General features: G+C 44.0%; 1 pseudogene; it reads left to right on the forward strand.

Annotated features, from left to right (window-relative positions):
* The first annotated feature begins 14,826 nt into the window (after positions 1-14,826).
* Positions 14,827-15,475, forward strand: LOC133068497 (large ribosomal subunit protein uL1-like; annotated as a pseudogene).
* Positions 15,476-23,554: the final 8,079 nt, after the last annotated feature.

Here is a 23,554-nt window from a genome sequence, read left to right on the forward strand (position 1 = left end):
TGACTCATTGCAAAAGACCCTGATGCTGGGAGGGATTCGGGGCAGGAGGAGAAGAGGACAACAGAGGATGAGATGGCTGGATGGCATCACCGACTTGATGGGCATGGGTTTGGGTAGACTCTGGGAGTTGGTGATGGACAGGGAGGCCTGGCGTGCTGTGATTCATGGGGTCACAAAGAGTGAGCGACTGAACTGACTGACTGACTGACTGATGCTTCAGTAACAAATAAGCCCCGAATCTCAGTGGCTTAATAGGTTTGTTGCCTGTCATACAATACATCTACTGGGGATATGCCCCATCCCATCAGTTCGGAAGCAGGTGCAAAAGGGTTCCCCCATTTGGAATCATACCTTCCAAAGGCACAGCTTCCCTAGCTGCAATAAAAGGGGAAGCAGCTGAAGAACGTGTGCCATTTCCTCACTGCCTGGGTCTGGAAAAGGCTCAGGTCACTTGTGCTCACAGTCCATATGTCTGATTACAAGGGGCCTGGGAGACGCAGCAGAAGTCATGGAATGCTTGTGTGCGTCCTCATCTCTATGTCTTAGTTTTCCAATTATGCCCACATGGCAGAAGACATGGGATTACACAGTGTTCAACGTGATCTGAACCCACCAAGTTCTCATCCCTAGACAGGATGGTTTAGGAAGAAGGAAGATGGCTTAGGTAAAGGAAGAAGAAGGGCCTCTTCCCTGGATCCTCAGCTTTCTGGAGTTCCCATAACTCTTGTTGAAGACATACAGGTCTGGGTACCCCTGTGATTTGACATTTTAATAGAAATGAAGATAGAAACTAAATTTGCTAAACAGTTTATAGAAGAGAACTTAGCATTTAGTCTAAAAATCCACTCAAAGTAAAAATGCATACCCCTTCAAGTTTAAATTCAACTTTTTCCCCCTTATCTTCTTCCTTCTTTCTTCTTTTTTGATTTACTTTGAAATAAAGTAAGATGAGTTCCTCTTGCTTTTATGATGTGAGTAGAGTTGATATGTGTGTGTGTGAGTGCACAGTTGCATTCAGTTCTTTGCAGCCCCATAGATTGTATCCTGCCAGGCCCCTCTGTCCATGGGATTTCCTAGTCAAGAATACTGGGTTGCCATTTCTTACTCCAGGGGATCTTCCAGACCCAAGGATCAAGGCTTCATCTCTTGCATTGTCAGGCAGATGCTTTACTACTGTGCCACCAGGGAAGCCCAGAGTTGAGATATTCTTGGCCTTTAAGCCATGGCGGACTCTTCTCATCAGAGATATTTCTCTGTCTTCACTCCGTATGGAGCAAATTCAAAATGAAATGCTGTGTTAAGACCATGACATCCTTCTGTGGGCTTTGGGATATGCACAGTGTGTAGCTAAATGTACATTTCATCTCCTGAAACAAAACTCCACCCCACATCTCTCCATATTTATTCATTAAGAAGTTTTCCAGGTAAACTCTTGGAAGGTTCTCACGTGTTGGCTCAGAAGCCACATGAAGCAGAGTGCAGAACACGAGGGGCAGTGACACGACACCCACCACAACAGGCCTCCCGGGCGTGGGTCTGTGCCAGCCAGGGTGCTGAGTCTGGGTGTGTTCACTGTCAAAGTTTGGTTCTTATCAAAGCGGTCTTTGAAACATGGATTAGGTACAAGTATTTATTTGGGAAATGACCCAGGAAATACTCTGTGGGTGTGGGAACAGGAGGCAAGAAAAGGAAGAACTCCAGTGAGAAGCGTGCTAGTGATCAGACTATCACTGCAGGCAGCTGGGTTGCAAAGCTCTCAGGAGCTTCTGAGAGGCACATCCTGTGTGCGTGCCCAGGCGCTCAGTCATGTCCAGCTCTTTGTGACCCCATGGACTCAAGCCCACCAGGCTCCTCTGTCGATGGAATTTCCCAGGCAAGAATACCAGAGTTGGTAGCCATTCCCTTCTCCAGGGGAGTCTTCCAAATCCAGGATTCGAGCCCGCGTCTCTTGTGTCTCCAGCACTGGCAGGGGGATTCTTTACGACTGCACTACCTAGAAGGCCCTGAGAGGCACACTGCAGCTGCTCAGAAACACTTCCTGCAATTTGGGGTCCGATTGGACCATTATGGAAAATGATAGAACTTGAAGAAAATGAAATGTCTATGGTAGTATACCAAAAACAGTACCATGTTTTTTTCTAGATTTAATCCATGGCTTCCACCCTGTGAGTAATTCACAGCCCATCCCCTCATCACTGAAGCCAGAGGTTCTCAGAAGTAAATTTAACTAAGCTGTCTTTTTTTCAAAGACTTTACAAAGGGATCACTTGTTTTAAGATAGCTGCATCCCAAATATAGAAAATGAACTTATAATTATCAAAGTGGAAAAGGGAAGGAGGGATCAATTAGGAGCTGGTGATTAACAGATACACACTGATCTATATACTCCCTGATCGATCAATTGATTTATCTATCTATCTATCTATCTAATAGATAACAAAGACAACTTACTGTACAGCATAGGAAACTCCAGTCCATATTTTGTAATAACCTACATGTAAAAAGAATTTAAAAAAAGAATAGATAAATGCAAATGTATAACTGAACCACTTTGCTATACACCTGAACATAACACGACATTGTAAATCAACTATACTTCCATTAAAAAGAGAGATGGATCCAAGATATCAGGAATCAATCATTAATTGAAATACTGAAAGAAAAGATCAGAGAAAAGCATATAAGAGAGCACATCTCATGCCAAGAGAATGGAACAGCTAAGTGAGTACTCAGCTGTTTGTTATTTCTGCTTTCCATCACTACCCTGGAGAATGATTTTTACCAAACACAGTCTGATCTTGCTATCTCTCACTTACCAGACTGCAGCAGCTCTATGCCACCCATGAGAAGGAGCTCAAACACCTTGCCTAGGCCATTAGGGCTTGTGCTGAGCTCAAGATTATAGCCCTACCTCCTCTACACACCCACTCTCTTTTCTCTACACACCCACATCTTCACTCACACCACTCCTAATTATCTAAGCATATTCTAGTGTTTTAGCCTGAGTTTATACTTGTTGCTCCCTCTCCAAGAAATACCCCCTTTATCTAACCACCCAAAATTGTCACTTCCTATACGTACTCCTTTTACAGTTCTTCCTCAGCGCACAATGGGGTTACTTCCTGATACTCATTGTAAGCTAAAAAGATCAGAGTTGAAATGCATTTAATTCATCTAAGTTACCAAACATCATAGCTCAGGCTAGCCTCCTCTATCATGCCTGGAATATTTACATTAGGCTTCCATCAGCTAACAAAACTCCACTTCATAATTAAGTGTTGAGTATCTAATGTAATTTATTGACTACTGTGCAGAAAATGAAAAACAATGATTGCATGGATACAGAATGATTGTGAGTATATGGGTTATTTACATTTGTGATCATGTGGCCTACTGGGAGCTGTGACATGCGGTCACTGCCCAGCATCAGGAAATAGTCACCCTACCACACAAGCTTAGCCCAGGAAAGTATCAAATTTCCAAATTCAAAGTACAATTTCTACTAAATGTATATCATTTTCACTTGTAAGTTGAACCACTGTTTAGTAAAAAGCCATTTGTATATACTCTTTTTTACACTTCTGTTATAGTATCTTCTCAAATTGCAAAACCTAGCTTGTTTAAATAGCTAATGCATGCTGGACTATAGAGATTTTTTTTTTAATTCATCTTTGCCCTTTGAGCCTATTACTATGTCTAGTATATATAGTAGGTGGGTGCTCAGAGAACATCTACAAGAAGAAAAATGGGTGGGTGGATGAATGACTGATGGTATCCCACAGATCTGTAGTCATAGACAAAAGTGTAAGCACACATTAAAAGTTCTTTAAGCATATCTTTAAGCTGTATATTGTCACCCTGCTTATTTAACTTATATGCAGTGTACATCATGAAAAATGCTGGACTAGATGAAACACAAGTTGGAATCAAGATTGCTAGGAGAAATATCAATAACCTCAGATATGCAGATGACACCACCCTTATGGCAGAAAGTGAAGAAGAACTAAAGAGCCTCTTGATGAGGAGAGTGAAAAAGTTGGCTTAAAACTCAACATTCAGAAAACTAAGATCATGGCATCTGGTCCCATCACTTCATGGCAAACAGATGGGAAACAGTGGAAACAGTGACATAATTTTATTTTAGGGGGGCTCCAAAATCACTGCAGATGGTGACTGCAGCCATGAAATTAAAAGATGCTTGCTCCTTGGAAGAAAAGTTATGACCAACCTAGACAACTTATTAAAAAGCAGAGACATTACTTTGCCAACCAAAGGTCCATTTGGTCAAAGCTATGGTTTTTCCAGTAGTCACGTATGGATGTGAGAATTGGACTACAAAGAAAGCTGAGTGCCGAAGAACTGATGCTTTTGAACTGTGGTGTTGGAGAAGACTCTTGAGAATTCTTTGGACATCAAGGAGATCCAACCAGTCAATCATAAAAGAAATCAGTCCTGAATATTCATTGGAAGGACTGATGTTGAAGCTGAAACTCCAATACTTTGGTCACCTGATGCAAAGAGCTGACTCATTGGAAAAGACCCTGATGTTGGGAGGGATTGGGGGCAGGAGGAGAAGGGGATGACAGAGGATGAGATGGCTGGATGGCATCACCGACTCCATGGACATGAGTTTGAGTAAACTCCGGGAGTTGGTGATGAACAGGGAGGCCTGGCGTGCTTTTGTCCAGGGGGTTGCAAACAGTCGGACACGACTGAGCGACTGAACTGAACTGAAGCATATCTTTGTGTTTTGTTATTTAGGAAATTGTGTTTATATTCAGTCCCTAAATCCAAGGACAAGGATATCTTTCCCCAGCTGAAGAGTCTTTGAAATATTAGCCTGCCCTTATTAGACCTGTACTCATCAATAAGGTAGCCACTATCCACATGTGGCTATTGACAATTTGAGATGCAGCTACCTGGACTGAGACCATGAATTTTATATTTTATTTGATTGCAATTAATTTTAATTTTTACTTAAAAGCTGATGCTTTATTTAGTTTATGGAAAACTTCATGCTTGAAACAACTTGGATATGGAAATCAATTCTTCCAACTGTAAATTTAAGAAGTCTAAATACAGATAATGTATTTTAGATGAAAATTTAGCACCTGAAAGTATAAATACATGTGGGATTTCAAAAATTTAGAGCTAAAAACCATAAAATACCATATTAATAACTCATACATTACAAATTGAAAAGTTTATATTTTTGATGTATTGAGTAAAATATATCACTAAAATAATTTTATAGCTTTTTTTTTTTTTACTTATTTTAATGTGGTTACTAGGAAATTTTGAATTGCTAATATGGTTTGCTTTCTATTTCTGCTGCACAGGGCAGCTCTACATCAGCATGTAGCAGATGCTGGATCTTATCTATTTCAAAGTAGATAGTAATGATCAGCCTCAGTTTGAACTTCCCTTATGCAAATTCTGCCTTTTAAGTGCACCAAGGTAAATTATTTACTGACTTTAGGCTCAAAAACCACTACTAAACTCTGATCTGAAAGGCTGGGGCTGGGATTTTACAACTCTTTTTCCAAACTCTCTGATCATTTGGCTTCCCGTAAGCTTTGGCCAATCTTCCTAGGTGGCACTAGTGGTAAAGAACCCACCAGCCAATGCAGGAGACGTAACAGAAGCTGGTTCAATCCCTGGGTGGGGAAGGTCCCCTGGAGGAAGGCATGGCAGCCCACTCCAGTGTTCTTGCCTGGAGAATCCCATGGACAGAGGGGCCTGGCGGGATACAGTCCATGGGGTCACAAGGAGTCAGACATGACTGAAGGGACTTAGCACACACAAAGTCGGCCAATAGAAGAAGGTTGGAAGGTGGGGGGTGGGGAGAAAGAGAAAACTTTTTCTCTGTCTTCTTATTCCTATCAACCTCACCCCAAGAGCAATAATTTTTTTCCAGCCTCAGGATATTCTTAGCACTCCCAGGATTGATCCCCAGAGTCTACTCTAGGACACCAGAACAATAGAACACCAGCTACTTAACAGAAGTCTGAGTACCAGCTCTTTCTTCCTTTCTTTTTTTTTTTTTTTAATTCTCAGTCCTAAGGTGGCAACTGTTCTTTTAGTTTTTATTTAGTTTTTATTTCAGAGTTATCTAAGCTTTTGTTTTGTACACTTCTATTTTTCAGTACTTGTGTGATTACTTAAATCCCTTCTTGAAATGTATAATGTTGTTCTGCTTTTCTGATGAGAACCTGAATAGTACAAGTATGTTTGAAAATGTAAAGCACAACTAAAAATAACTTAAACATCAAAGAATGAATCACAGTAACAACTGAAAATAATTACTTTTATAATTCCATCCTATGGAATTATAGGAACACACTATGAACACTCTAGTGAACACACTATGGTGGCTCAGATGGTAAAGAATATGCCTGCGATGCAGGAGACCGGAGTTCGATCCCTGGGTTGAGAAGATCTTCTGGAGAAGGAAATGGCAACCCACTCCAGTATTTTTGCCTGGGGAATCCCATGGACAGAGGAGCCTGGGGGGTTATAGTCCATGGGGTCACTAAGAGTTGGACAGGACTGAGTGACTAACACATTTATAATGAACACACTATAATCAAAAGTTGTGAGATGCAGCTAAGGCAAGATTTAAAGGGAGATTTATAACTTTAATCAGCTTTATTAGAAACAAACAAACAGAACTCCCTCAAAACAAAATCAGTGACCTTTGAGTACAAATAAAGACATTTTTAAAAGAACATAAAAACAAACCTTAAACAAATAAAAATGATAATAAAAAGTAGGAGGAGAAATAAATTAATAAAACTAAACGAACAATAGAGAAAAATGAACCAAACTCTTTGCAAATAATATATTTATATCTGATGACACATATCAAGCAAACAGAGAAAAGCTAAAAAATATTGTAATATGAAAGAATACAATTGCAGATAGAGAAGAGATAGAAATTATAAGAGGAAATTATAAGCAATTTAATGCAATAAATGTGAAAAACATAAATGTGAAAATAGTTGGAAATACTACATTTGTAAAACGTGCTTTATGAAAAAGCTGCAGCTGCTAAGTCGCTTCAGTCATGTCCGACTCTGTGCGACCCCATAGACGGCAGCCCACCAGGCTCCCCCGTCCCTGGGATTCGCCAGGCAAGAACACTGGAGTGGGTTGCCATTTCCTTATCCTAGACAACATAAATAGAGATAAAGTAATTGAATTACCAATTAATGACTACTTAAAAAAATGAACTGTATTTTACATGAAAGTTTATGTCAGGCAAGACTTAATATTTTCTTTCTCTTATCTGACCAACAGAAGAAAAAAATTGAGAGAATACACTTTATTTTGTGACTCTAGAATAATCTTCTTACCAAAACTAGAGACATATACTATGAGAAAAAAAAATTATGGCAAAGTTACTTGTTAATAAATATAATTTATGACTGTAAGTAAAATAATCTGAAATAAAATAGTATAAAATGAATTAAGCAATGTGCAAAATAATCAGGTTTAGATTAACCCAGAAGCAGAAGGATAATTTTTAAAGACAAATTAATATGGCTTACCATATTAAGGAAGAGAGTGAAAAAGCTGGCTTAAAACCTAAGATTATGGCATCTAATCCCATCCCTAATCCCATCCCTTCATGGCAGATAGAAGGGGGAAAAGTGGAAACAGTGGCAGAATTTATTTTCTTGGGCTCCAACATCACTGTGGATGGTGACTGCAGCCATGAAATTAGCAGATGCTTCCTCCTTGGAAGAAAAGCTATGACAAACCTAGACAGCATATTAAAAAGCAAAGACATCATCTTGCCGCCAAAGGTCCATATAGTCAAAGCTATGGTTTCTCCAGTAGTCATGTATGGATGTGAGAATTGGACCATAAAGAAGGCTAAGTGCTGAAGAATTGATGCTTTTGAACTGTGGTGTTGGAGAAGACTCCTGAGAGTCCCTTCCTTGGACAGCAAGGAGATCCAACCAGTCAATCCTAAGGGAAATCAGTCCTGAATATTCGCTGGAAGGACTGATGCTGAAGCTGAAACTCCAATACTTTGGCCACCTGATGCTAAGGGTCAACTCACTGGAAAAGACTCTGATGCTGGGAAGGATTGAAGGCAAGAGGAGAAGGGAGTGACAGAGGATGAGATGGTTTGATGGCATCACTGACTCAATGGGTATGAGTTTGATCTAACTCTGGGAGATAATGAAGGACAGGGAAGCCTGGCCTCTTGCAGTCCATGGGGTTGCAAAGAGCTGGATGGGATTGCCACTGAACAATGCCAACAACCATATTAACAGAATAAAGGAATAAAATCATCTTGATCGTAGATGCAGAACTGTTGATGGAATTCAAAAATTATTTATCATCTTAAAAAGTCTCCTAACAAGCTATAGACTAACTCTGTTAATTTTTCGAGTCTAAGGGCATACTCACTAGTAACACATTGGTATTCCGTTAGTAGTTAAGTAAGACTAGTGGCTCTCACGTCACTGCTCAGGCTAGCACTGTGTTGGACTAACTACAACAGAAAGCAAGACAGATTGATCAAAGGACAAGAGCTATCAAAGGAGAGACTAAACAAGCATTATCAGCAAAATTATTGGGAAGATTTCAGCAAGTTAGCTGGAAACATGTACACTTTATTTAATCCATTATATTTCTATAAAGAGACATGATTGCAGAAGTTTCTAATACTGTTTATTAATACAATAACAACAAAAATGCAAGGCATCATAAAACAGATCCAACTAAAACTTTGCAATTCAATAGGAACTTTTAGTTTGACAGCCTTAACTATGACTACATGTGTGTGCATGTAGTTGTGCCCAACGTTCATGTTGCAATGATACAATAATGACAAGATGTTAATTCTACTCAATTCAGTCTGTAAACCCAATGTTATTTTGATCAAAATCTCAGTGAGAATTTTATGGATCTTGATAACTCACTAAAATTTATATGATAGAGAAAAGGGCAAGATCAATGTGGTGGGACTTAACCTCTCTGACATAAATATTTACTATAAAGTAACATTAACAATAAGAGTGTGTTAATGGGTATAATAGGGAGGAAATAAAGATCAGTGGAATAGAACAGAAAATTCAGAAGCTAACCCATGTGTTAATACATATGGAAACTATTTATGGCAGAGATGGTAAAAAAGATTAATAAGTATATTTTCTCAAAAAATGCCACCTACCTTATCAGGTAAATATCACAGCATTTTGACACAATAGAAATTATTCATTACTACTTCATGAGAAGCATTGATTGTCAGGTGCCTCTCCTAACAGTTGTAATTCCAAGACCTGTGTTTTCAATGTCATGAATTCAGCATCTTCCCTATATGGTGTCCCTGTCCACCTCAATCAACCAACTTAAGCTAGTGAAGAAACAAACATGGGGTACCACTTGTGGGAGCATTTTTGCGGACCAGACTTGGAAGTGTGAACATCATGATCATCCATAGTCTGTTGGATTGGACTCAGTCCTACTCAACAGCCAAAACTCATGAGTGCCTGGGGTGGGGGTGGGACTGGGAGGGGAGTGAAGTCCAGTTTGCTGGAAGGAGGAAGAGAAATCAGGTTTGATGAATTGTATATTAGTCCTTGCCACAGATTAGAAATAATATTCTATTTGATGAATGGTGCAAGATAATTGGTTTTGCTTTGAGAATAAAAGAAAATTAGAGTTCTACTTAACATCATTTACAAAAGTGCCTTCTAAGTGGGTTAAAGACCTAAGCGTAAAAGCACAACCTCAGAAGACAGAGAAAAACAATGTTTTTATGGTCTTAAGTTAGGTAAGAGATCTCTCTCTCTCTTTTTAATGCAGGACATATACATCTCAAATAAAAATGGAAAGACATAAATAAATTTTACTAAATTTACTAATCATGGAATGAAAAACTGAAAATGTGGAGCAATAAATGTAACCAAGGCATCAGTATTCAGAACACACAAAGAAAACCTATAAAACAATAAGAAAAATGTAAGCAATTGTAGAGAAAAATTGGCAAGGGTACGAATAAGCAGTTCAGTAATGAGGAAATCTGGAGTGTTGAAGACATCAAAAGAAGTGTAATATCACTATAAATCAGGGAGACAAAATACTGTGAAAATGTCCATTTTTTAAAACAAATCGATCACAGTTAGAATTGACAAGAATCTGTAAGTGGGATCTCTTATACACAGCTGTGGGAGTATAAATTGGTACACATACTTTGGAAAATAAATATCAATATTTAGTTAGGTTGAAGATATTTTTGTTCTATAAGGCTTTTCTAGTGGCTCAGCAGTAAAGAACCCACCCGCTTATGGAGGAGACATAGGTTCCATCTAGGGTCAGAAAGATCCCCTGGAGAAGGACATGCCAACCCACTCCAGTACTGTTGCCTGGGAAATCTCATGGACAGAGGAACCTGGCGGGCTATAGTCCATGGGGTCAGAGAAGAGTTGGACACAATTTAATAGACTCAACAACAAATTAAAGTTCTATAACCCAGCAATTCCATTCCCAACTCTATATTCTATAGCGGCTCTCACCATATGAGGGAACCAAGTAAAGGAATTTTCACTGGCTTTATTTTTAACAAAAGAACATAGAAACAATCTGAAGCTCTATCAACAGGGGAGTCTATTAAAATTCTGTTATATTCATACACTCAAATACCATACAGCAGTTACAATAAATGAAGTAGAGATAGGTGTAACAACAGGATAAAAATCTCAAAATTGCTGTTTAAGGGGAAAAAAAAGAAGATTTACTGGATGTTATGTATTATATGATGCAAACAATATAAAGTTGAATATGAAGCAAATAGTATATAGTGTGATTATAGATAAAAGGGAAAAATGTACAATTCATATGAGAAGGGTAAGTAATACATTTAACTTGGTAATTGGTTCATTTTATGGACAGAGGCAGGACATGTTTGGGGAAGGAGTGAACAAGAGGCCTTTATTGATAATCATGAATTTATTTACAAAATGAGACATAAAGACTCGTTAGACATAGAGACTACTATGTATCAATAGATGAATGTACGGATGATTGGGGACAGTGTTGTTCTTTATATTATTTGCCATCACTTGCTATATGCTAAATATAGTTTATAATTTAAAAAAAAATTTAAAATTTAAAAAAAAAAAGGTTCAGAAAAACTTCTTTGATCTTATTCAGGCATCACCTCGTAGATCAGTCCGTAAAGAATCTGTCTGCAATGCAGGAGACCCCGGCTGGATTCCTGGGTTGGGAAGATTCCCTAGAGAAGGAAATGGCAACCCACTCCAGTATTCTTGCCTGGAGAATCCCATGGACAGAGGAGGCTTGCAGGCTATAGTCCATAAGGTGGCGAGAGTCGGACATGACTTTGTGACTAAACCACAGGTTTCTCCTCCATAAAAACCCTATGAAAAAATCCTTTTTCCAATTCTAATTTCCACTTCTTCTGTCTCAGGTGATGGCTCTTGACTATCCTTTTATTTTTAATATTGATTTACTTTTTTATTTAGGGACTTCCCTAGTAGCTTAGATGGTAAAGAATCTGCCAGCAGTGCAGGAGACCTGGGTTCAATCCCTGGGTCGGGAAGATCCTCTGGAGAAGGAAATGGCTACCCACTCCAGCATTCTTGCCTGGAGAATTCCATGGGCAGACCGTGGGGTCACAAAGAGTTTCTCTCCATAAAAAGCCTATGAAAAATCCTTTTTCCGATTCTAATTTCCATTTCCTCTGCCTCAAGTGATGGCTCTTCACTATTCTTTTATGTTTAATATTTATTTAGTTTTGGTTGTGCTGGGTCTTCCTTGCTGTGAGTGGATTTTCTCTGCTACAAGAAGTGAGGGCTACTCTTTAGTTGCAGTGTGTGAGCTTCTCACTGCAGTCGCTTCTTTGTCGCAGAGCACCAGCTCTAGAGTGTGCAGGCTCAGTAGTTGTGGCATATGGACCTAGTTGCCCCGTAGCATGGAATCTTCCCTGACCAGGGATCTAACTCATGTCCCCTGCATAGGTAGGAGGATTCTTAACCACTGGGCAGCAGGGGAAGTCCTGTCATTCTTTACTGCACGTCTTGTAACTATGTTACTATGAGCTCACCTGGATAAGAAGATTCGACTTTTGAGAGCAGATTCTTCAAGGGATAAAACTTCAACTCCTTTATGTTACCAAATGTGGTCAAATGGAATAGTTTTCTAAATTCTTAGGCAGTTTAAGATTTGAAAAACAAATACACAACTATGTGGCTTAACTTGCGTGGTGATGGATGCAGATGCTACAAAACCTAACCTGCCCATCGTCAGAGGTGGTAAGGACTGTAAAAGAAGAGGAGATTGTGATTGTGGCTCTGTAATCTATGTCATTGTAAAGAACCCCCCCACAAATATCCTGGGCTGGTAGCTTAACAAGAGAGAGGAAAAAAGCAGAAGATTAGCATGACTGTGACATTTTCCATGCCTCTGATGCCTGTGAGCTGTTTTCAGTAATCATTTTTGATGAACTAGTGATGATACAAATGAATAAAATTGTAAAGTCACAATAAGCAAGCAATATAAAGGCAGAATATTATTACTCACAAAATTATTATGTGTAAATTATTATCATTCTAATTGTATTTTCCTTGCAATAGCCATAATAATGTACACGTGTTTAACATTTAATGAGTCTGAGTCAACTGCATACACTCTGGTATGCCCAGGACAGCCCTGCTTTATGCTGTTGTCAGCTAAGTTGGGCTTGTTACTGTTGTTCAGTTGTTAAGTTTTGTCCAACTCTTTGAGGCTCTAAGGACTGCAACACGTTAGGCTCCCCTGTCCTTTACTATCTCCCGGAGTTCACTCATATTCATGTCCAGTGAGTCGGTGATGCCATCCAACCATCTCATCCTCTGTTGCCCACTTCTCCTCTGCCTTCAATCTTTCCCAGCATCAGGGTCTTTTCAAATGAGTCAGCGCTTCACATCATGTGGCCAAAGCATTGGAGCTTCAGCTTCAGCGTCAGTCCTTCCAATGAATAGTCAGGGTTGATACCCTTTAGGATTGACTGGTTTGATCTCCTTGCTGGCCAAGAGACTCTCAGGAGTCTTCTCCAATACCACAGTTCAAAAGCATCCATTCATTGGTGCTCAGCCTTCTTTATGGTCCAGCTCTCTCTTTATGGTCCAAGTTGGACTTAACTCTTGGTAGTATCCTGGTTTGGAGACCTTATATTAAGGCAGATTGATTAAAAAAAATTAGTGTGCTTCATTTTCGACACTTATTGAGAGAGGCTTGGGGTCTCACTTTGTATCTCTGAACTGGTTTCCTGCTGGCAACACTAAAGGTAAAAACACACCTACCCATCCTTCACCTCAGACCCCATCCACCACCAAGTCAGGCTGACATTCATCTTCATTCTCTCTCTTCTCAAATCTCCCTGGGTCTCCTGCATTGCAGGCATACTCTTTACCATCTTAGCCACCAGGGAAGCCACTTGAATCTCCAACCCTGGTCAAAGTGGCCATCTCCTCTTATTAGGATTGACTACGTAACTGGTGGATCCCAGTGAAAATAAACACACAAGAAGGGGAGAGTGGGACAAATTGGGAGTGTAGCATTGACTTATATAAACTACAGCATGTAAAACAGATACCTAGTGGGAAGCTGCTATAAAGCACAAGGAATTCAGCTTGGTGCTCTGGATGACCTGGATGGGTGGGGTTGGGGGGCGTGGTCCAAGCGGGAGGGAATATGTGTTTACATATAGCTGATTCACTTCATTGTACAGCAGAAATGAATACAACATTGTAAAGCAATTATATTCCAACATAAAATAAGAATTTCAAGATGGTGACAGATTGTTAAACCAAAAGCAGGGGCTTCCTATTTGCAAGGCCCCATGTGTCTGCCACCATCCTAATGCCCACCATTCTGGGCACACAGAATGGAATCAGGCTGCTCTCCTTATTCAGGGCTGTGCCATGAGTTAAAGATGGTATTCAGTGGCCCCTTGATCTTCCTTTTTCCTGGCCACTCACTCGTATATTTGCTTTCTCGTCTGTGGCCTTGGCAAAATGACCAGGTTCTATGCGTTTCCATTTCCTGGTGGGTAGATAGAGAGGTCAATGCCTTCCCATGAAGATAATGCCAAGCTTCAATAAGATCGTGTGTTCCAAGGTGCAGGGAGTCGACCAGTCTCTCCCCGCTGTGATGACCAGCCCTGGCCTGCTTGCTGTCCGTCGCTAACCTTCCCATGTGTGTGACGTGCTGGGCTCACAGCTGGATCTGGGACCCCAAGGCTCACACAGCAGACGTGACCCCCATCCTCTGGGGCTCACAGGGAGCGAGAGACAGACAGTAGTCCACCTCAGGAAGAACCCTGGATTCCTGCCAATGTAAGAAGGTGGAGAGAAACGCAGTCCCTGTAATAAAGGAACTGACCCTGGGGAACACAGCTTTCTTGGGTCTGTAACAATTGAGCTAAGATCTGAAGACCAAGAAGAGGCCGGAGAAGAAAAATGGATGGGAGAGACATTCCTGGCAGAGTTCAGTGTGAGCAAAGGCTTTGGGGACATGTGATGCTTTAAGAAAGGACCGGCAGTGAGGCTGAGCAGACAGTGGGAGGGAAGGTGGAGAACTTGCAGAGGGCAGAGGAGGGAAGGCTGGGGTGGGGGCTGGGGTTGTTATCCTCAGGGTTGGGAGCCCACTGAAGACTTTGAAGCAGGGAATTCCATTGGCCTATCACAGGGGACATGAGGGGACTGATTGACATGACCAGAAGCCATGGACCTATGATCAGAGAACTCCTCTCTAAGTAACCAAGGATTAAGAAATTAAACTTTTCTAGTTATCACGGTGTAGGGAACCATGAGCAGCAAAGTCTCCAGCGACACCCTCTACGAGGCGATGTGGGAAGTGCTGCATGGAAACCAACGCAAGCGCAGGAAGTCTTTGGAGACAGTGGAGCTTCTGATTAGCCTGCAGAACTATGACCCTCAGAAGGACAAATGCTTCTCGGGCACCGTCAGGCTTAAGTCCACTCCCCGCCCCAAGTTCTCCATGTGTGTCTTGGGGGACCAGCAGCATTGTGATGAGGCCAAGGCTGTGGATATCCCCCAGATGGACATTGAGGTGCTGAAGAAACTCAACAAGAATAAGAAACTGGTCAAGAAGCTGGCCAAGAAATATGATGCCTTTTTGGCTTCAGAGTCTCTGCTCAAGCAGATCCCCCGAATCCTGGGCCCAGGCCTGAACAAGGCTGGTAAGTTCCCTTCCTTGCTGACCCACAATGAGAACATGGTGGCCAAAGTTGATGAAGTCCATGATCAAGTTCCAGATGAAGAAGGTGCTGTGTCTGGCAGTGGCTGTTGGCCACATGAAGATGACAGATGATGAGCTTGTGTACAACATCCACTTAGCTATCAACTTCCTGGTGTCATTGCTCAAGAAAAATTGGCAGAACGTCAGGGCCTTGTACATTAAGAACGCCATGGGCAAGCCCCAGCATCTGTACTAAGGCACAACTTAATAAACCATACTAAACCATCAAACAAACAACAACAAAAAAAAGAAATCAAAATACCTGTTTCTTTTGACTTGATTTGGGTCCAGCCTCCAAAACACTACAGGAATAAAACATCCCTGGGAGCAAACTTGGATAAGTGTGCATCTCTTTCTCTGCATCCCTAGGACAGGTCTGGGACAGATGACCCAAAAGAAGAACCCAGAATGATCATGGCTTCTTGCCTCCAAACCAAGCTGCTGTGGAGACCGAGGCATCCTGTAGGGCAAACACACAGAGGGAGGAGCCCAACTCTTCCTCCTTGTTTAAGTAGACTCTTCCCCCCAGAAGCTGGTTTTAAACAGACCAGCCCAGCATGGAGTGAAGGGCCCGTTGTAAGAGTTTCTCCATGGAGGGGGCGTCCTAACCCTGTTTGTCCTTTGATCTGCACTGGGAAGGACAAGCAGTGCCCAAGAGGGCACCCGGACAGTCAGTGCAGGTTCCGAGGGCCTTTTTCCCTGTTCCAGTTCATGGAATGCCAGGCCTCCCTGGAAGGGAGCTCATTTACTTTGAGCAATGGAATGCAAACCTTCCATCTTTTCCCCCCAAATATTAGTATATAGAAAATTTTAATGTATGAACCAGACACAGTGAAGTTGATTTTGCAGAAAGGGGAGCAGGGGACCTAGCTTATCCCTACCTTGTCCCCAAACCCTGTATCTGGAACAGGATGCGTCAGCAGAACTCTAGGATGCAGTGCGTGTATTAATTGCTCAGCTGTGCCCGACTCTTTCAGACCCCATGGCCTGCAGCCCACCAGGCTCCCCTGTCTGTGAGATTTTCCAGGCAAAGATACTGGAATGGTTTGCCATTTCCTTCTCCAGGAAAGATGCAGTGAGGCAACCTGAAATCTGTAATCTCATGGAGAGATGAGGGAACATAGGCTGGCCTGAGCTAAGAAAAGTTGACTATGGCATTCAGCCTCTGTCTTGACCTTACCCTCATATTCTTAAGGGAGATGTGACATGCTCTGTTGGAATGGCCTCCAGATCTGGGGTTTCAGAGTCACACTCAAGATGAAGGAAGCCTTCCTCCTGCTTCTGTGTCTCCCCCGGGCAAGTCCCTCAAGACCCCCGAGCTGTCCTCCCAACCCCAGCACCAAAGGATGGGGCTGTGGGTCTGGAGATGAGCAGCACTATGTTGGCATTGATTCCTCACTCGGGGCCTTGCTGACACTCTCTTGGGGACCACCCCACTATGTGCTGTAGGATGGCATTCATTTGCAAGTGTTGCCACAGCCAATCATCACAATTGGATGGTTTCAAACAATAGAAATATATGTACTCATTCTTCTGGAGGCTGGAAGTCCAAAACCAGGGTGTTGACAGGAAGTAGATCCTTCTGGAGGTTCTGAGAGAGAATCCCTTTCATGTCTCTCTCCCAGCCTCTGGTGACTTCGTTGGCAGTTCTTGGCTTCTAGATGCATCACTCTAATCTTTTTCTCCACTCATCATCACATGGTCTTTCCCTCTGTGGGTTTCTGTGTCTGTGGCTTATTTTTTTTTCCTGCAAGGACTTGTGATTGGATTTAGGGCCCTTCTAATCCAGGGTGAACTCACCTAGAGTTCACCTTAATTGTATCTGCCAAGACTTTCCAAAGGAGGACACATTTTGAGGTTCTCGCTAGACATAGGTTTTAGAGATCACAATTCAAGCCAGTACAAAGATAAAGAGAAATTTCCAGCACAGTCCCTGCCTATGAAGATCACAGGGTCGAGAGAGGGGCACACTCCTGAATAGACAATGGCTTTCTCACCCCATCTCTCTGAGTCTCGCTTTCCTCCTTATAAACAAGGAGACACTTGCACAAAGTCATAGCCGAGAAGAAAGGATGTAATTTACACAGAGCTCTGGCCTCAACCCACAGCCCCAGCTATGTTGATTGTTTAGATCTTTTGGGGTGTGGGCAGGGCTCTGCCAGGGACCCCCAGAGGAGCTCAGTCTTACCAGGGAGAGAGGGTGACCCCTCCTCTGAGACACGTGGGAAGCGTGGAGGGAAGAGGATGCCTGGATTCCATGGCCAGACCATCTGAATTGAGACCTTCCAGGGTACAACCTGGGCACTGGAAGTCTTGAATACCATCAGGTGAGCCCAAGGCTGAGAACACTGGCTGCCCTTGAAGCATGAGTAAGAGCCGCCAACTGAAAGAGGATGGACCTTCCAGGCCGAGGTCTTAGCTTCTGGGAAAGCCCAGCAGTGAGACGCCTCCTGCCTTGTGGGTTGCTGGAAGTTGGCTGGAGCTGCCGGACATCCAAAGAGAGGTGACAACCATCTCAGCCAGAGAAGATCAGGCACCCCCGGCACAGAGATGGGTGGGGGCTTCTCTCGAAGGCTAGGCAGTGGGTGCCTAGCTAGCAGGGTGCCTGATGGACACATGTGCTAAGTCGCTTCAGTTGTGTCCGACTCTTTGCGACCCCATGGACTGTAGCCCACCAGGCTCCTCTGTTCATGGGCTTCTCCAGGCAAGCATACTGGAGTGGGTTGCTATGCCCTCCTCCAACAGTTAGCACCTAATTAAGAGATAGCGAATCCGACACGACCGGGCAGCAGATGGGTCGAAGACGGAGACCTAAGTGGTGTTTATAGGCCAGGAAGGCACTGCTCTGCAGCCCCATTTGGTTGCTTTGATCCTTAATCCCAGCCTCAGGTGGGTGTCCCCAGAGCCAGACAGCACTAATCAGGGTGACAGCAGTCATACAATTGAACACAAGCGGAGCAGGGTCAGGAAGACAGAGAGAGCAAGAGAGAAGAGGGAAAAAAAGAGTCTTCACGGGATAAAATTACCAGGCAAGACAGAAGGCTCGGAGCCGCTGGGGCGGGCTCCCCCGCCCAGGAGTCTGCCCTGGCCACCCCCAGTCTCCACCAGGGCCAGGCCAGCAGATGCTTCCAGTCTGCGATGGGAGCCTGGGGAGAAGGCCCGCCCCATACCTTACAGTGGGGCGAAGGTCAGGGTCTGAGACAGGGGCTTTCTGAACGCAGAGGAAGAATATGGAATCAATGGACAGGGCAAGAGAAAGAGACCCATGGCTGCCTTGGTCACTGAAAACCTTACCCCTTCTTCCCTCCTTCTTCTTGTTTAGTTGCTCAGCCATGTCTTGACTCTTTTGAGACCCTGTGGACTGTGGCCCCTCCAGGCTCCTCTTTAATGGGATTCTCCAGGCAAGGATACTGGATTGGGTTGCCATTTCCTTCTCCAGGGGATCTTCCTGACGCAGGGATCGAATCTGCTTCCCCCGCATTGGCAGGTGGATTCTTTACTACTAAGCCCACCAGGGAAGCCTCCTTCTTCATTGTGAGGTGTCAAACTAAACAAGACACAGCCAAAGGCTGGTGTTAGCGCTTAACATTTAATGAGAGCTTCAAAACTGTATCTCAGCCATACTTAAATGAATAATTTTTTTCTCTGAAAAAAAAAAAAAAGAGAGAGAGAGAGAGAGGGAGAGAGAAAGGGGAAAAAAAAAAAAAAAAAGATGATGGCTCTGAGATGTATTCTGCCACTCAGGCTTGGATACCGATCAGTTATCTGGATAATTAAGCAGTATCAGCAGGCAACCAGATCCCCGAAACTTGATATTAATCCGTCCCTCTTAATAGTAACACAGCGCTGCCGCAGTAGAACTGAACCGAGACCTGCTAATCCTCTCCCCGCGTTCCGGCATCAGCACACAGGGCTGCTTTCCCAGAGAGGTTCAGGGCATGCTATCAGCAGCTTAAACCTCATTTCAGCTTTGAATCAAAGTATATTAGGGAAGTCTGAAAGAGTCGAGATGACTGCAGATTTCCCAGTGAGGGAATAATTCAGAACTGCCTTGCCAGTGGCCAAGGGGCAAGGCGACCGGCTTTCAGGGTTGTCTCTCTCTGAGGTTTGTGTTCAAACCAAAGGCAGCCAACAACTGCCTCTCTCTCATGTCAGGGCATCTGGGGTTTTGCTGCCTTGATTCCCCCACCCCACTAAGACCCCACCTTGTACCTCTGGCCTTCAGACCCACTGGCGTGCTGTGGGAGCCCAAGAGTGGGGATAAATCTCCACTGGTGTCCATGTCAAGTCTGGGGGGTTCTGGGTCTGCTCCCTTGCTGCCCAGGTTTGGTCTCTTGACTCTGCTTCTCATTTCATCTCTCTCCTTCCCCTCTGGATGATGCTTTCGCTTCTGACTCCTTGCCTCTAACTCCGGAGCCCTCCTGTAGATTACAAACAAATTTCAGTTTTGGTCTGAGACATCCCAATGTCTTTACTGTGAGCAAATCCCTTAAGCAGATGTTCAGGACACAGGATCTGAAAAAAAGCTCACATATGTCGATACACACCAAGAAATGTCAATGAATTGCTGGGGCCGATGGTTTAAAATGACGTCTGTCCTGTAGACATGATTTTGAACAGCAGCAGAATGAGCTTTGTGAAGCACCTGTTTGACCATGTCCCCCGTGATTGAAGCGTCCAGGTGCTGTTTGACCATGTCCCACCTACTTAAGGCATCCAGGTGCCTTGGCCGTGCTCTTTGGGAAAGACCAGCATTCTTGAGGGGCCTCGTATTGTTTTCCATCTCATGCACATCCCACCCTCATCTCTCCCATGAACATCTCAACTTCCATCCAGCCTATGGGCAGTGTCCGTTCTTCCCCAACTTAAACCATCTAGTCTCTGTCTGAACCCCCTTCTTTGCACTCAGGAGATCCTCCTGGTCCCCCAGCTCCCAGTTTAGATCTTTCTTGTCCAGGGTCCCTTCTGTGGCCCCTCTTCCCCAGGGCCAGGTCTCAGGGGTGTCATTCTGAGAACTCGGTTGTTCCTTCAAGGCAACCTTTGAGTAGAGTGGGAATAATAATACTGACCCGGCATGGTTCGGGGTTTAGAGGTAAAGGGTGAGAAAAGGCTTGGGGCCAATCCAGAGTGAAAATATATCCATCATCTGGGGTCAGCCCTGCCAGCCTGTTCTTCAGATGGTCCCCAGAGGACCCCAGGCCCTTGTGTTCTTACTTCCTACATCCACCCCAGGGGATGGACCCTCAGCTACTTCCATGAAGAGGCAGCATTGGGAGGTCAGTTTGCTGAGCATCATGGACTCATGCATTATGGGAAGTGGGGCCAGCTTCCGTGCCTCTGTGTATAAAATAGTGATGAGCTCAATTCTCGGTGACAAACAGGAGGATGACGGAGGGAGGGGGTGCATGCGTATTGACAACGGAGAGTGTTGCTACCTTTACCTTTCACTTATTATTTGTACAAAAATGGGAAAATGTTTTTACAGGCTGAGCCAATGGTGCTACAGAAACTGAATTAGAGCATCCTTAATTAATATGTCAGAATATAAGAAATGATGAAACTATGTATAATTAAATTCTTGCGCTGAAACAGGATTCAAAAATGCAACCGAAATAGCAGCACTACGTTTTTCCTTTTACTCTTTCATCCCCTCCCTCCCCGACCCCCTCCTTCCCCTTTCCTCTGGAAAAATAATAATAATAATGCAAAAAAGACGTGTTGAGGCTGTGGCAGCTGCCACCTGCATCGACCTCGAAGACGAATGGGTAGCTGGTGCTGACAGCCTGGTCACCCCCAAAATTAGACACAAATTGTCGAGATTAAAAATTCTCCCCCAATCAGGTGCCGCCTGCCTTATTTTCACATGGGAATGCCGCAGGCTGTGTGTATGACAGCTGGACAGGGTGGTTCTCACAGAGCGATAAGGCTGCTAGAGACAGGTGCTGGGAGAAGCCAACATCGCAAATAAATACACGATTATTCTACACGGGGGCGATACTGAGAGGAATATTTAATTTCTTTATTCACTTTGGCTCCCAGCGTGGCACAGAGGTGGCCCTGGGCATGACTCTACAGACTGATGAGGCGATGGACCTGGATTTGATCAGAATGCACGCGTCCCTGTTCACCCAATCTGAAGTGTGGCCGAGTCCCTTGGGCCCGGTCCCCCTGGGTCGACAAGGTCTTGAGGACCAAGCCACCTGTGTGCCCTCAAGAAGGGAGACCTTGGGGCTTCCTCAGACCCTCGGGGGACTCCGACCCTGGGGTGAGAGCATCTTCTCCTTTGGGGAATGAAAGGGAACAGCCCTTTTCTGATCCCTGGAGATGAAGTGTCATGAGGCCAATGTTTTTGGTTTATCTGATCTGAGGGGGATGTTGGGTCATTTAGGAGATTGCTTTTGGAGGCTTTCTGCCTGTTTTATCCCCATGAATGGTGATGCTCTCACACTGCCCTCCAAGGAGGCAAAAGGAAGGCCTTTCTTAAAGGGGTGATGCTTCTTGTGGGGACCAGATGCTCCTCTGAAGGGAACTGAGTTGTTCATAAGCACTAGGTGAACAGGACCAGTGTCTTTGTGTATCAAGAGCTGCTCCATAAATGTGGGACCAGGGTGTCCTGGAGCATCAGTTTATGGGCAGGCTTTGGTGACAGACCAAGAGCCAAACCTTGGTTTTGCTGCCTAGTTTGTGTGACCCTGGGTACAACTTACTGACCTTAGGACTCAATTTTCTTGTAGGTAAGTTGAGAATGATGTTACTTCTCTCCAAGAATTGTGGTGACAGGTAAATAATATAATGTGTATAAAGGCCTGGAGTAGATGTGGAGATGGGCTGCCCAGATGGCCTGACCAGGAAGTAGCTGGAAGGCAGCCCCCAGCTCTCAGGCCCTCACCATTTCCAGAGGGAGCCCTGAGCTGGTGACTGAGATTGGTGGGCATACCTGGGCCTCGCATCAGATGGGGGCCTGCTGGGCCTGGGGGAGCAGAGTTCCTTCCAGAGCTGGGCTGGCTGTGGCTTTGCTGGGCCCCCATCATAGAGCAGCTCCTCTGTCTGCTCACCTGTCTCCTCCCCTTCCTCTCCAGGTAAGGATCCTTCTATGAGCATCTAAGTTTCAAAATCTGTGTCGGCATCTGCTTCTTCAAAACTCAATCTGGAGAAGATCTTTGCCAAAGGGCACCAAGGAAGAGCTTTAAGGAAACTGCCCTCCCCGGCCTCCTGGAGAAGTCACACCACACAGTGTTGGCCTCTGTGTGGAGTCACTTCCGTCGTGTCCGACTCTTTGCAGCCCCATAGACGGTAGTCCACCTGGCTCCTCTGTCCGTGGAATTCTCCAGGCAAGGATACTGGAGTGGGTAGCCTTTCCTTTCTCCAGCAGATCTTCTTGACCCAGGGACTGAACCCACATCTCCTGTGTCTCCTGCTTTGCAGGCAGATTCTTTACCTGTTGAACCATCAGGGAACACAGGAGGGAGATAAATCTTAGAAACCCGATACCCCATCAGTATTCCTTTGCTCCCCTCCCTGAAGAAACACCAGCTCCCCAAGGAAGGGGCTTGGACTGCTGGGAGCCTATGCAGAGAGTGGGACAGTGGAACTGGAAGAATGAAAGAAAAAGAGAAAGAAAGAGTTTATTTAATAGTCTTGGGTTTAGGAATGAGAACATTCTGGTCTTTGGAGCCATGTTCTCAGTGGAGAGAAGGCGTTCCCCGGATATGGTCCATGATCGACTCCCCTGGTCATCAACTCACTGAGGAATATTCTGATTATCAATCTGGATTCCTGAGTCCTCTGCACAAAGGAAGAATGGGCACAGAAATAAACATACTCTGAGTGCTGGGAGTAAATATTCTCAACTCTGACTCAATACATTGGCTGGCATGGGTCCATCCCCAGCTCCGCCACGTGCAAATGGACTCATCTGAGCTGTGCAAGTCAACTTAGTCTTTCTGAGCCTCAGTTTCCAGGCTTCTCTTAAGGAACAAATGAGTGAAACAAACATGGAAAACGCCCAGCCTGTTCCAAGCACCAGTGGAAGGACAGGACTTGGCCATCCCCTTTTCTCCTACAAGGAGCCTGGCCTGGGTGAGGAGACCTCAAGGTGACTTGAAGAAGGTGCCGCTTTCCTTTGGCCTGCTGTGGAGCTTTGGACCATCCAGTTTCTCTCTCTGAATCTGATACATCTCATCTTTAAAGTGGGTGTCAGATGGCCCATGAGTCCAAGTTACCGCTTCCATCTCTGAGCTTCTTAACCGTTGCCAATGCCATTCATTCCCTGGGG

Source organism: Dama dama, chromosome 13, assembly GCF_033118175.1.
Source record: "Dama dama isolate Ldn47 chromosome 13, ASM3311817v1, whole genome shotgun sequence".
In the NCBI taxonomy this organism is placed as follows: domain Eukaryota; kingdom Metazoa; phylum Chordata; class Mammalia; order Artiodactyla; family Cervidae; genus Dama; species Dama dama.